Source organism: Musca domestica, unplaced genomic scaffold (genome assembly GCF_030504385.1).
Source record: "Musca domestica strain aabys unplaced genomic scaffold, Musca_domestica.polishedcontigs.V.1.1 7, whole genome shotgun sequence".
Classification (NCBI taxonomy): Eukaryota; Metazoa; Arthropoda; class Insecta; order Diptera; family Muscidae; genus Musca; species Musca domestica.
Window position 1 is genome coordinate 23,300,909 of NW_026712383.1, and position 10,222 is coordinate 23,311,130.

Genomic DNA, 10,222 nt, shown 5'->3' on the forward strand with positions numbered 1-10,222 from the left:
ACGTTTTTCAAATTCTTCTCGATGTATCCTAAAACTTAGTGGTACGCAAGCTCCACTGATCGACCTTTGTTATGACCGCTTATGCGTGCTTATGAGCGTGCTGTGATTATCTTACTGCTCGAAAATTTAAATTTAAGAATTTCCAGTTCCAGTAACCTTTCAAAGCTTTTCGCCAAAAAGGAAGCAAGGTGACTAGGTTTTCCGGGTCTGAGAATAGAGGTTAAAGTTACATATTTCCAACGACTGGCTACGAAACAAAACCTGGAGCAAGCATTAAAGATTTCCTGTAAATCGCCCATAAAAGCTTGCCATAGCTTGTTATACTTTCAATGAGCCTCCCATCTTCCGATGTATGGCGTGGGGAAGGCGTTCATGATTCAGATATCAGAATTAGCCTGTGGCCATTTTATTAAAGCAAATTTTATTAATAACCGAGGTTAAATGGCTTTATTTTACTATTTTATAATTAAACATTCAACACATATTTTAAATTAAAGAAAATATGTCATATGTTTGTGAACACAGCTGGCTATATTATACCTTAAGGCAACAACAAGTTAAAAAGTATCTGTCGATTTTTGCCGACCCTCAGCTATTGTCCGTTTATTAAAGCATATTTTGGCATCCGTATTTATTATTCATCATTTTGAGCCCATATGGTCCCGAAGGAGTTGGCCATTAGTGGCCATCTTCTCTCTGATATATGTCTGATATTAATAATTCAACGTACGCTGTTTGGACTATATCACTAGTTATGAGATATGTGATAATTTTTAGAGAATGTTGAAATGTGAATGAGGTACAAAATATAGTGGATGGAAGTAGTCTACTTCATCTAAAGCTAATACAAATATTGGGACCTGCAAATGAAGAGAAAATCAAATATATACTTTCAATTTTACGCGAATAATTTTAAATTAAAATTTTAACTTTTTGTGGGGGAGGAGGTATTAGAGGAAGTGGGAGGAAAATTCGTTCACTTCAGATCTCTTGTTGAGAAAAATATTAAAATATACCAGGTTTGAATGAAATCACCGATTTGTTTCCGACCTCTACCATCCTTATGACAAATCTTGTGTTGATAGGAGGATATGCCAAGTCTGAATGTAATGGGATTTTAATTTCGCGTGTAGTAAGCAGTAAAATATTTTTTTTGAAAATTTCGACCTTTTGTGGGCGAGGTACCGAAAGGAGTGGACCGATATTCTCCGAACTCGATCTATATTTGATAATAATATTACGATGTACCAAGTTTGGAACAAATCGGATACTCCATTCGAGAGTTATCATGCGCACCAACCAGCCAGACAGACAGACGGACGGACGAACACCCCTAGATCGACCCTAAATGCCGTAAAACAGATTTGGACGAACGAACCTATGGTCTAAAACCGTTATTTCGATGAGGCATGTTTTGGCCGTTCTAGCCATATAACTGAGGTTACAAAAAGGGCTTAGAAAACTTACAAACTAAATAAAAATGAAACTAACTAAAAACAATACGCTTAAAACTACTCAACCTATCTTAGGTGAGCTGATCAATGTTGTACACCAGGCTACTCTAGAGGTTAAATATCCTGGAAGAAATGGTGGCAAAGGCTTTCTAAAGTCTGCCTCCAATCAGTAGTTAGTTTAGTTCTAATGGCTCACGACTTCCTTGCAAAGTCTTTAGTCCACAGATCGACTGAGAATTATTTCTAGGATAGGCAATTGCACAAAATTTCTCATAGCTTTAACGAACAACATTGGTAATACTTGTTTCTAACAAGAATTCGGTCGGATGTGCCGAAACACATCCTATTTGGACGACTATTATATATTTGACGCACAATAAAATTGAAATCGATCAAAGATACATATGGCAGATTAGATTTGTTCGAATTGGTCACCTTTGGTACGAATTATGGCCTTCAAGCGGCCAAAGAAACCGTCACACGCTGCCCGAATGTTGCTCTGTGGTATTTTAGCCCATTTCCTTTTTGGTATTTTTTACAATAGTCAATCGGATTGGTATCGGGAGATTTTGGTGGCCATTGTGCACTGGAAATGAAGCGACGAACATAATTTTGTAACCATTTTTGGGTGGGGCGTGCTGAGTGCGATGGTGCTGAGTCCTGTTGGAATGTACAAGATCTGCGGCCAAAATGTTTGCGTGCACAAGGCTTTAATACACCCTCCAGAAAATTGTCGCGATAATATACGCCATTTATTCTGATTCTTGGACTTTTTGGAACGTCAATTGCTTTACCCCGAGCTAATTTTTCAATATTTGCTGAATGGAATATTGCGATCAGCTCACGGGTAATTTTTCGGCCACTGCGACGCGGGTTTCGATCAAGTCATTCCTTTACTTTTCGTTTCTTTATCTTCGAACCATTGCTGATGTTCCTGTTTTATTCCGTCCACTTCCTTGACGTTGGGCTACGCTACCAGTATCACGGTAACGAGCGATGGTACAAGACACAGCAGCGCTGTTCAAGAAAAAATATCTCTTTCCAGCCAAATTTCTCTTTGCTTATTTAAATTAAGAATAAAACAGTTAAAGTCATTATTTATACAAATATTTTTATCCATTTGCTTCATAAATTATTTTGGCAAACATTCATATTTAAAACAATTTAATGGAATCGTAAAATATCAAGAAAAACAGAAATTTAATTTTCTCTTAAATTATGTCTTTTTTCGGCACATGTTCTAGAACACGGTATTGAGCCACTTGTGGTTTTCCAGCCAAATATAAAAAAATCACACTATCACGCTTGAATTCCATCACGAAAAACTTTTTTTTTTTTTGGAAAATTCTCACCAAAATTCTTTTTTACGCTTGTAAACAATATAATGAGCAGTCACTGGAATAATTTTATCAGCTGTCGGAGGAGTGGCTTAGAAATAACAGCAGTCTGAAGTTGGTTGCAGTTTTTTTTTTTATTTCTCTCACTCTGTAAATCCAAAAATGACTCTCTGGCTGTATGTAATTAAAAATATTCTAATGCTAAAATGGATAATATCGGCCCATTCCATCAAGTACCTCCCCCACAAAGGGTGTACATTTGGAATAATTATAACTCCTATAAAATCTGAAATAAGAGTCCAATTGTCTTCAATTTTCACACATCCCAATATTTTTATAAACACAAGGTCTGGCGTGGAGGTGGGATACATCGTTCCTATCCATCTGGTACCTCCCCCACAACGGCACAGAATTTGGAATAGCCATGAAACTCGTAAAACGCGAAATTAGCATTCAAAGCCTTTCAGGCTTGGTACACCTCAATATTTCTATTAACAGAAGATCAGAAGATCTCTTTAAAGTTGGAATATAGCGATCTACTCCTTCTGACACCTCTCCCACAAGGGGTCGAATTTTTAAATAATTATAACTCTTATAAAGAAGGAATAAGCATCAATTGATTTGAAAAAACTAATCGCCGTCATTTTATTATTTTATTTTTTTTATTCCATATCTACGCATTGAACATAATTTTTAAAGATAACAAAAAAGTCTTCACCGCTTTTTCAGTCTGTCGTGTATCCTGACAACATTTCTCTCTTGTATTTCAAGTAAATATTTCAAATAATTTAGATCTTTTTCGTTGTCATTTGATCATTATTTCGCTGAAGTGTTTTTTGATCACTTGGCACTTAACATGCCATTGAAGATAGTTTCCTTGAAATGACCAAGGCTTGACAAAAATGTCCTTAATTTTGCAATGCGTGATCTTCACAAGTGAACCTCATGTATTCCCAACAGAAATGTCAAAGGAATCTCTTGCTTGTCGTCGAGTTTTTTTCTCCTACCTACGCTACCTACCTCCCTCCCCACAAAACATAAATGTGAAATTTTTCAAATTCTCCAAGTCCGTCTTTAAATGGCTATGCTCTGGCATTGAAACAAGCCTAAACAATGCAATCGTTTAAAGGCTTGCTTAAATACCATGAACGACAGCACACAAACAAAAAAAAAAAACCAATAGCTCTGAACCAAGCTTCTCAAACGAAGTGGATGCCAGGCAGGCGGACAGACAGCCAGCCGACCAAACAGATCGACACAAAACAAAGTGATATCGCTTCAGATACATCAGTGTTTGATTTCGCGTGAAATTCACTCACGACTTGTAATTATTTAATTTAATTGTTCTGTTGTGTGTTCCGAAATGTTTAACAGCCACAAAAACATTCAGCAGCAGCAGCAACAACAATGGCACCACTAAAACGAGAAAAAACGGGCGGACAACTACGGACACCATCGATGAATATATGGATGGATGACCAAACGACCGTCCGATCGTTTGGTTTATTTGGACAGACATACCAAGAAAATGCTAACAAAGCATCGTTTAGCAATGGACATAATGGAGCAACAATGGTGTATTTTGTTGTTGTTGTTGTTTTTGTTTCTGTTCGACATAATGATGGGGTGTGTTTATGTGTTTGCCAAAACGAGATGAATGATAAGTTAACAAGAAGTAACAAACTTGACGCGTAGACAATTTATACAAATAACATTTTCAAAGAATAACAAAAAATGGAAAGAAGTTTTGATGTTAAAGGAGAGTTTAAAATACCCAATATGGATCTGAAGTCAAATTTCCAGAAGAAATTATGGGGGGAAATTTTATAGACGGGCACTACTCTAAAACTCAACAAATCTTCTAAAAAACAGCGACTAAATAATTAAACCCTATATTACTCCCCAAACAAATATTTAAGAATGTCTTCGGGAAATCGGATTAACGAAGCATGTGCCTAGCGGGCAATTCTTCAGCAAAAATTCCACCTTAAAATTTAAGACTCGAACCACCAGTTCATTTTTGCAATCGAAATTTCCAAACAATCATAGTATCCATTCCGAATTCACCTCCTTCCTTCAAAACTATATAGTGATCTCCATATATTCCAACAATGACCTCGATATAGAAACTTCAGATTTTGAATAATTTTTCCACTTTTCGCACTCGCTTCACAATATCAAATCTCGGCATTTCAGCTCTATCCCTTCACCCAATTCCAAACTTAGAGCTACTTTCTTAATTTCCGTACTATTATAGTACTCATTTCTAAAACCACCTCCATATTCCAACCTTTAATACCAATAGTGACCTTAATATTAAATTTCCGTATTTTAACTTTTTATTTTCCTTTATTACAAAATTAAGTACTATTTTGTATACATATAGTACGCAAAACCAACTTCTCTCAACTACCGACACCAACAGTGACTTCTATATCAAAATTTCAGGATTCCAGTTATCTTCCTAGAACCGCTACCCAATTTTGTAGCATTTAGTACTTTTCGTACAATTGCAGTTCAATTTTCTAAAACCAACTCCATACCACAATCATAGATACAAACAGAGACTTTAATATCAAATTTCGGAACTCCAGCTCTATTCCTTCACCCAATACCCAATTTAGTACCACTTAGTACTTTTCTAACAATTATAGTACATATTTCCAAAAACCACCCCCATATTTCAACCTCAGATACCAATAGAGACCTCAATATCAAATTTCGGGATTCCAACTCTATCCCTTCACCCAATACCCAATTTAGTACATCTGTGTACTTTTCGAAAAATTATAGTACATATTCCATTCCTATTTGAATCATAGACACCAACAGGGACATCAGGATCAAATTAGAGGATTCCAGCTCCTTCCCATCACCAAATTTCAAGTTTTTAGCTCTATTCGTTCATAGATTAGTAGAATCTTATAACTTTGCGTAATCTTTATGTTCGAATTTCATGTGACTCTCATTTCAAAATGCTGACCAATTTCGTTTGTCCAGTACAAAGTATGACATTATTTTATTTATTTTTTATACCCTACTACACATAGTAGTAATTTACAAAGACATATAACCCGTCCTTGTAAATTTGTTGGTAACGTGGAGAAGGAAGCGAGATAGACCCATAGTTACTTTTGAGGATCTTCATTGAATCACTTTCTGAGCCGATTTATGCATGTCAGTCCGTCCGTCTGTACATGTATTTTTGTGAACAAAATGCAGGTCGTATTTATTATTCGATCTGCATAGGAAGTTTTCTGTTAGAGGCTGTATTAGGAACTTCAAATACGCAATTTCAAACAATTCACGGTGAATATTGAACCTAAAATCGTCAAATTACCCAATATAGAAGTGCCAAAATTCAGTTCATTTGGGTTGATATTATACACACACACACACACACACACACACACACACATATATATATATATATATATATATATATATATATATATATATATATATATATATATATATATATATATATATATATATATATATATATATATGTGTGTGTGTGTGTGTGTGTGTGTGTGTGTGTAATATCAACCCAAATGAACTGAATTTTGGCACTTCTATATTGGGTAATTTGACGATTTTAGGTTCAATATTCACCGTGAATTGTTTGAAATTGCGTATTTGAAGTTCCTAATACAGCCTCTAACAGAAAACTTCCTATGCAGATCCAGGTCTTGGTATAGCGCCGATATAACGGTACCTCCCTATATTCGTTATTTTGGTAATTTTAGCAACATTATTCATCGGATTTTTTCAAGTTTCGTATTTGCATATTGTAATAGCTTATGACAAATGTTGCCTATGCAGGTTCACGTCTTCCTATATATTCGGTATTTTTAAGATCTTAACAGAATTTTAACGGATTTTATTTTTTATTTATTCTTTTTTTTTTTTGAAAATTGCAGAATTCGTTGTAAATGGTGGAGGGTACTCAAAGTTCGGCCTGACCGAAAATATAGCTATTTATTTTGACAGTAAATACTAAGTTCAATTTCAATTAGATATGCATTAAGGTTAAAATATTGAAAAAGTTTTAGATGACCTGAGCCCTGTCATTGACAATATAATATAAAAATATATATAAAAATATGTGGTAGGCGAAATTGTTGTTCATGTAAGTTCATGACATGACATATCTTAATATGTTAGTTATTTTAACAAATTTTCCTTAAATAAATTCATTAAAAATTAAAAAAAAAGGTAAATGCATTATAACTTTTGCCGTAAAATGAAGAATTTTCCTTTTTGGCAATTTTTTGGCGAATTCTGAATCCGCTGACAAAATCCCCTATAAGGGTTAAAGTTTTGAGCAAAATAATCCTCCTAGTGTTATAAGTAACACCTCCCGTAACACTATACACCTAAGATGTAAAGATTTCGAAGAAACTTAAGCCGAAAATGTCAAAAAATGTCTTTTTGGTTAACTTAAAAAATGGCAAAGTTTACAAAATGCATCCATGTCATATATAATAATAATAACAGTAATAATAATAATAGTAATAATAATAATAATAATAATAATAATAATAATAATAATAATAATAATAATAATAATAATAGTAATAATAATAGTAATAATAATAATAGTAATAATAATAGTAATAATAATAATAATAATAATAATAATAATAATAATAATAATAATAATAATAATAATAATAATAATAATAATAATAATAATAATAATAATAATAATAATAATAATAATAATAATAATAATAATAATAATAATAATAATAATAATAATAATAATAATAATAATAATAATAATAATAATAATAATAATAATAATAATAATAATAATAATAATAATAATATAATAATATAATAATAATAATAATAATAATAATAATAATAATAATAATAATAATAATAATAATAATAATAATAATAATAGTAATAATATAATTTAAAATGTATAGACTTTTTTATTCACTGAAATTTAAATATTTAAAATTGCAATGTTTTTAAAACAGATTGTCGAAGGGTCAAAATTATCCTCTTATTTTAAACTAATTATATTTTACGGTATCGTTGTAAAAAACCTAAAACGGTATATTTGGGCTTCTAAAAATAATATTATAAATATATAAATAATAAACAAAAATTAAAAAAAAAATCTCCTCCGTGACAATGTTTTATTTTCAACATTGCCGTGACCAGGATTCGAACCTGGGTTACTACGGCCACAACGTAGGGTCCTAACCACTAGACGATCACGGCTATTGGAGATGTGTTGTGTGCTTGTGCTAACAGTCGTTTTATTACCAATCCCCACAACAACCAAACACACAACAAGTAATAGCTAAATGCTGTGTGGTGTGCTTTGCTAGACAGCCAACCCAGGCAGCCAGCCATTCAGTCACCACGTTTGGTAAGTGCTGCTGCCGGAGGTGGTGGTTATTTTTGTCTGCATTCATTTATAACGCCTGCGTTTACCGTGGCTATTTTTAGACCGTTGTTTTTTCTTCCATTGCTGAGTATTTGAATATATATTATCTGTTGTACGGCACAAGCCTATTGTTGTTGGTAAAAGCTGTGTTTTGTGGGAAAAAAAAAAACAAAAAAAGCTTTACGGTGCTTTAGAGCTTTACTTCATTCGAATGTGATTTTATTTGAAATGGACCAGCAATATAGTTATTTATAGCTAGGTATATGTAAAAAATCAATAAACAAATAAAGAATGTATAAATAAATTAAAAAAGGAAAACAATAATAATAAATAAAGAAATACATAAAACTAAAAAAATAATTAATTAATTTATATATTAATAATATTTGATAAATCTTATGGCAGAATAAATTAATGAATAAATAAATAAATAAATAAGTGATTAACAAATTTATATAAAAATTATGAAAAATGAATAGATATATAATTAAATATTTTAATAAGTAGAACCAGAAAATATAAACAGATAAATATATATAATAAATAATAAAAAATAAAACAAGTAAAAAAGCTGTAAGTTCGGCCAGGTCGATCTTTGAATACCCTCCTCCATTTGGAACGATTTTGGAAATTAAGAAAAAAAACAAATCCTTAAAAATTCCCTTAAAATCTTAAAAATACCGAATGAAGCCATTATATTAGGGTCTATTCGTCGACTTGGACCGGCATAAGCAACTTTTGTCATAAGCCATTACAATATTCATATGAGAAACTTGAATAAAAAAATTCAGTGGATAATGCAGCTAAAATAATTAAAATACGGAATATAGGGAGGAACCGTTATATGAGAGATATTGAAGACGTAGACCTGCACAGACAATTTTCTGTCTTAGGCTATAGTATCCGTTATGAACTTCAAATACCAAATTTCAAACAATTCTGGTGAAAAACGTCGTTAAAATCATCAAAATACCAGATATCCGGAGGTAGCGCTATATTGGGGCTCTACGAAGACGTGAACCTGCACAGACAATCTTATGTCATAGGCTGTAGCATCCGTTACGAACTTCAAATACCAAATTTGGAACAATTTCGATGAATAATGTCGCCAAAATAATCAAAATACCAAATATAGGGAGGTACCGTTATATGGGGCCTATAAGAAAACGTGGACCTGCACAGACAATTTTCTGCCTTAGGCTGCAGTACCCATTACCAAATACCAAATTTGAAAAAATTCCGGTGAATAAATTCGCTAAAATCATCAAAATGCCAAATATAGTGAAGTACCTTTATATGGGGGCTATAGGAAGACGTGGACCTGCACAGACAATTTTCTGTTATAGGCTGTTGTATCCACTTCGAACTTCAAATACCAAATTTGAAACAATTTCTGTGAATAATGTTGCTAATATCATCAAAATACCGAATATCGGGAGTTACCGTTATATGGGGGCTATACCAAAACGTCCATTTTCAATACCAAACTCCTGCAGACATAATATACATTTGACTGAAATTTTAGCAATCTACTTCATTTCGTTCAGAAGCTTGAGTGATTTCCACAAACGGACGGACATCGCTAAATCGACATAGAATTCTAAGCCACTCATCCGACAGCTCTTTTAGAATTTTTTATTTTTTATTCCAGTGACAGCTCATTATATTGCTTACAAGCGTACAAAAGTATTTTGGTGAGAACTTTCTAGAAAAAAAAGTTAATCGTGATGGATTTTAAGCGTGATAGTGTGATTTTTTCATCTTTGGCTGAAAAACCACGAGTGGCTATCGTTAGAGCACTCCAGCATTTCAATGTGAATAGATCTTTTGTGTCCCGTACCATCGCTCGTTACCGTGATACCGATAGCGTAGCCCGACGTCAAGGAAGTGGACGGAAAAAACAGCAACATCAGAAGAAATTGTTCGAAAAGTAAAAAAGCGACTCGTTCGATACCGCGTCGCAGTGGCTGAAAAATGGCTCGAGAGCTGAACATATCATAATATTCTATTCGGCAAATATT

The 10,222-nt window shown here is 33.0% G+C and overlaps 1 non-coding gene across 1 annotated transcript; it reads right to left on the minus strand.

Moving 5' to 3' along the window:
• Positions 1–7,960: 7,960 nt before the first annotated feature.
• TRNAH-GUG (transfer RNA histidin (anticodon GUG)) lies at positions 7,961–8,032 on the minus strand. Its single transcript has one exon. It is a non-coding gene; the product is annotated as a tRNA-His (tRNA).
• Positions 8,033–10,222: the final 2,190 nt, after the last annotated feature.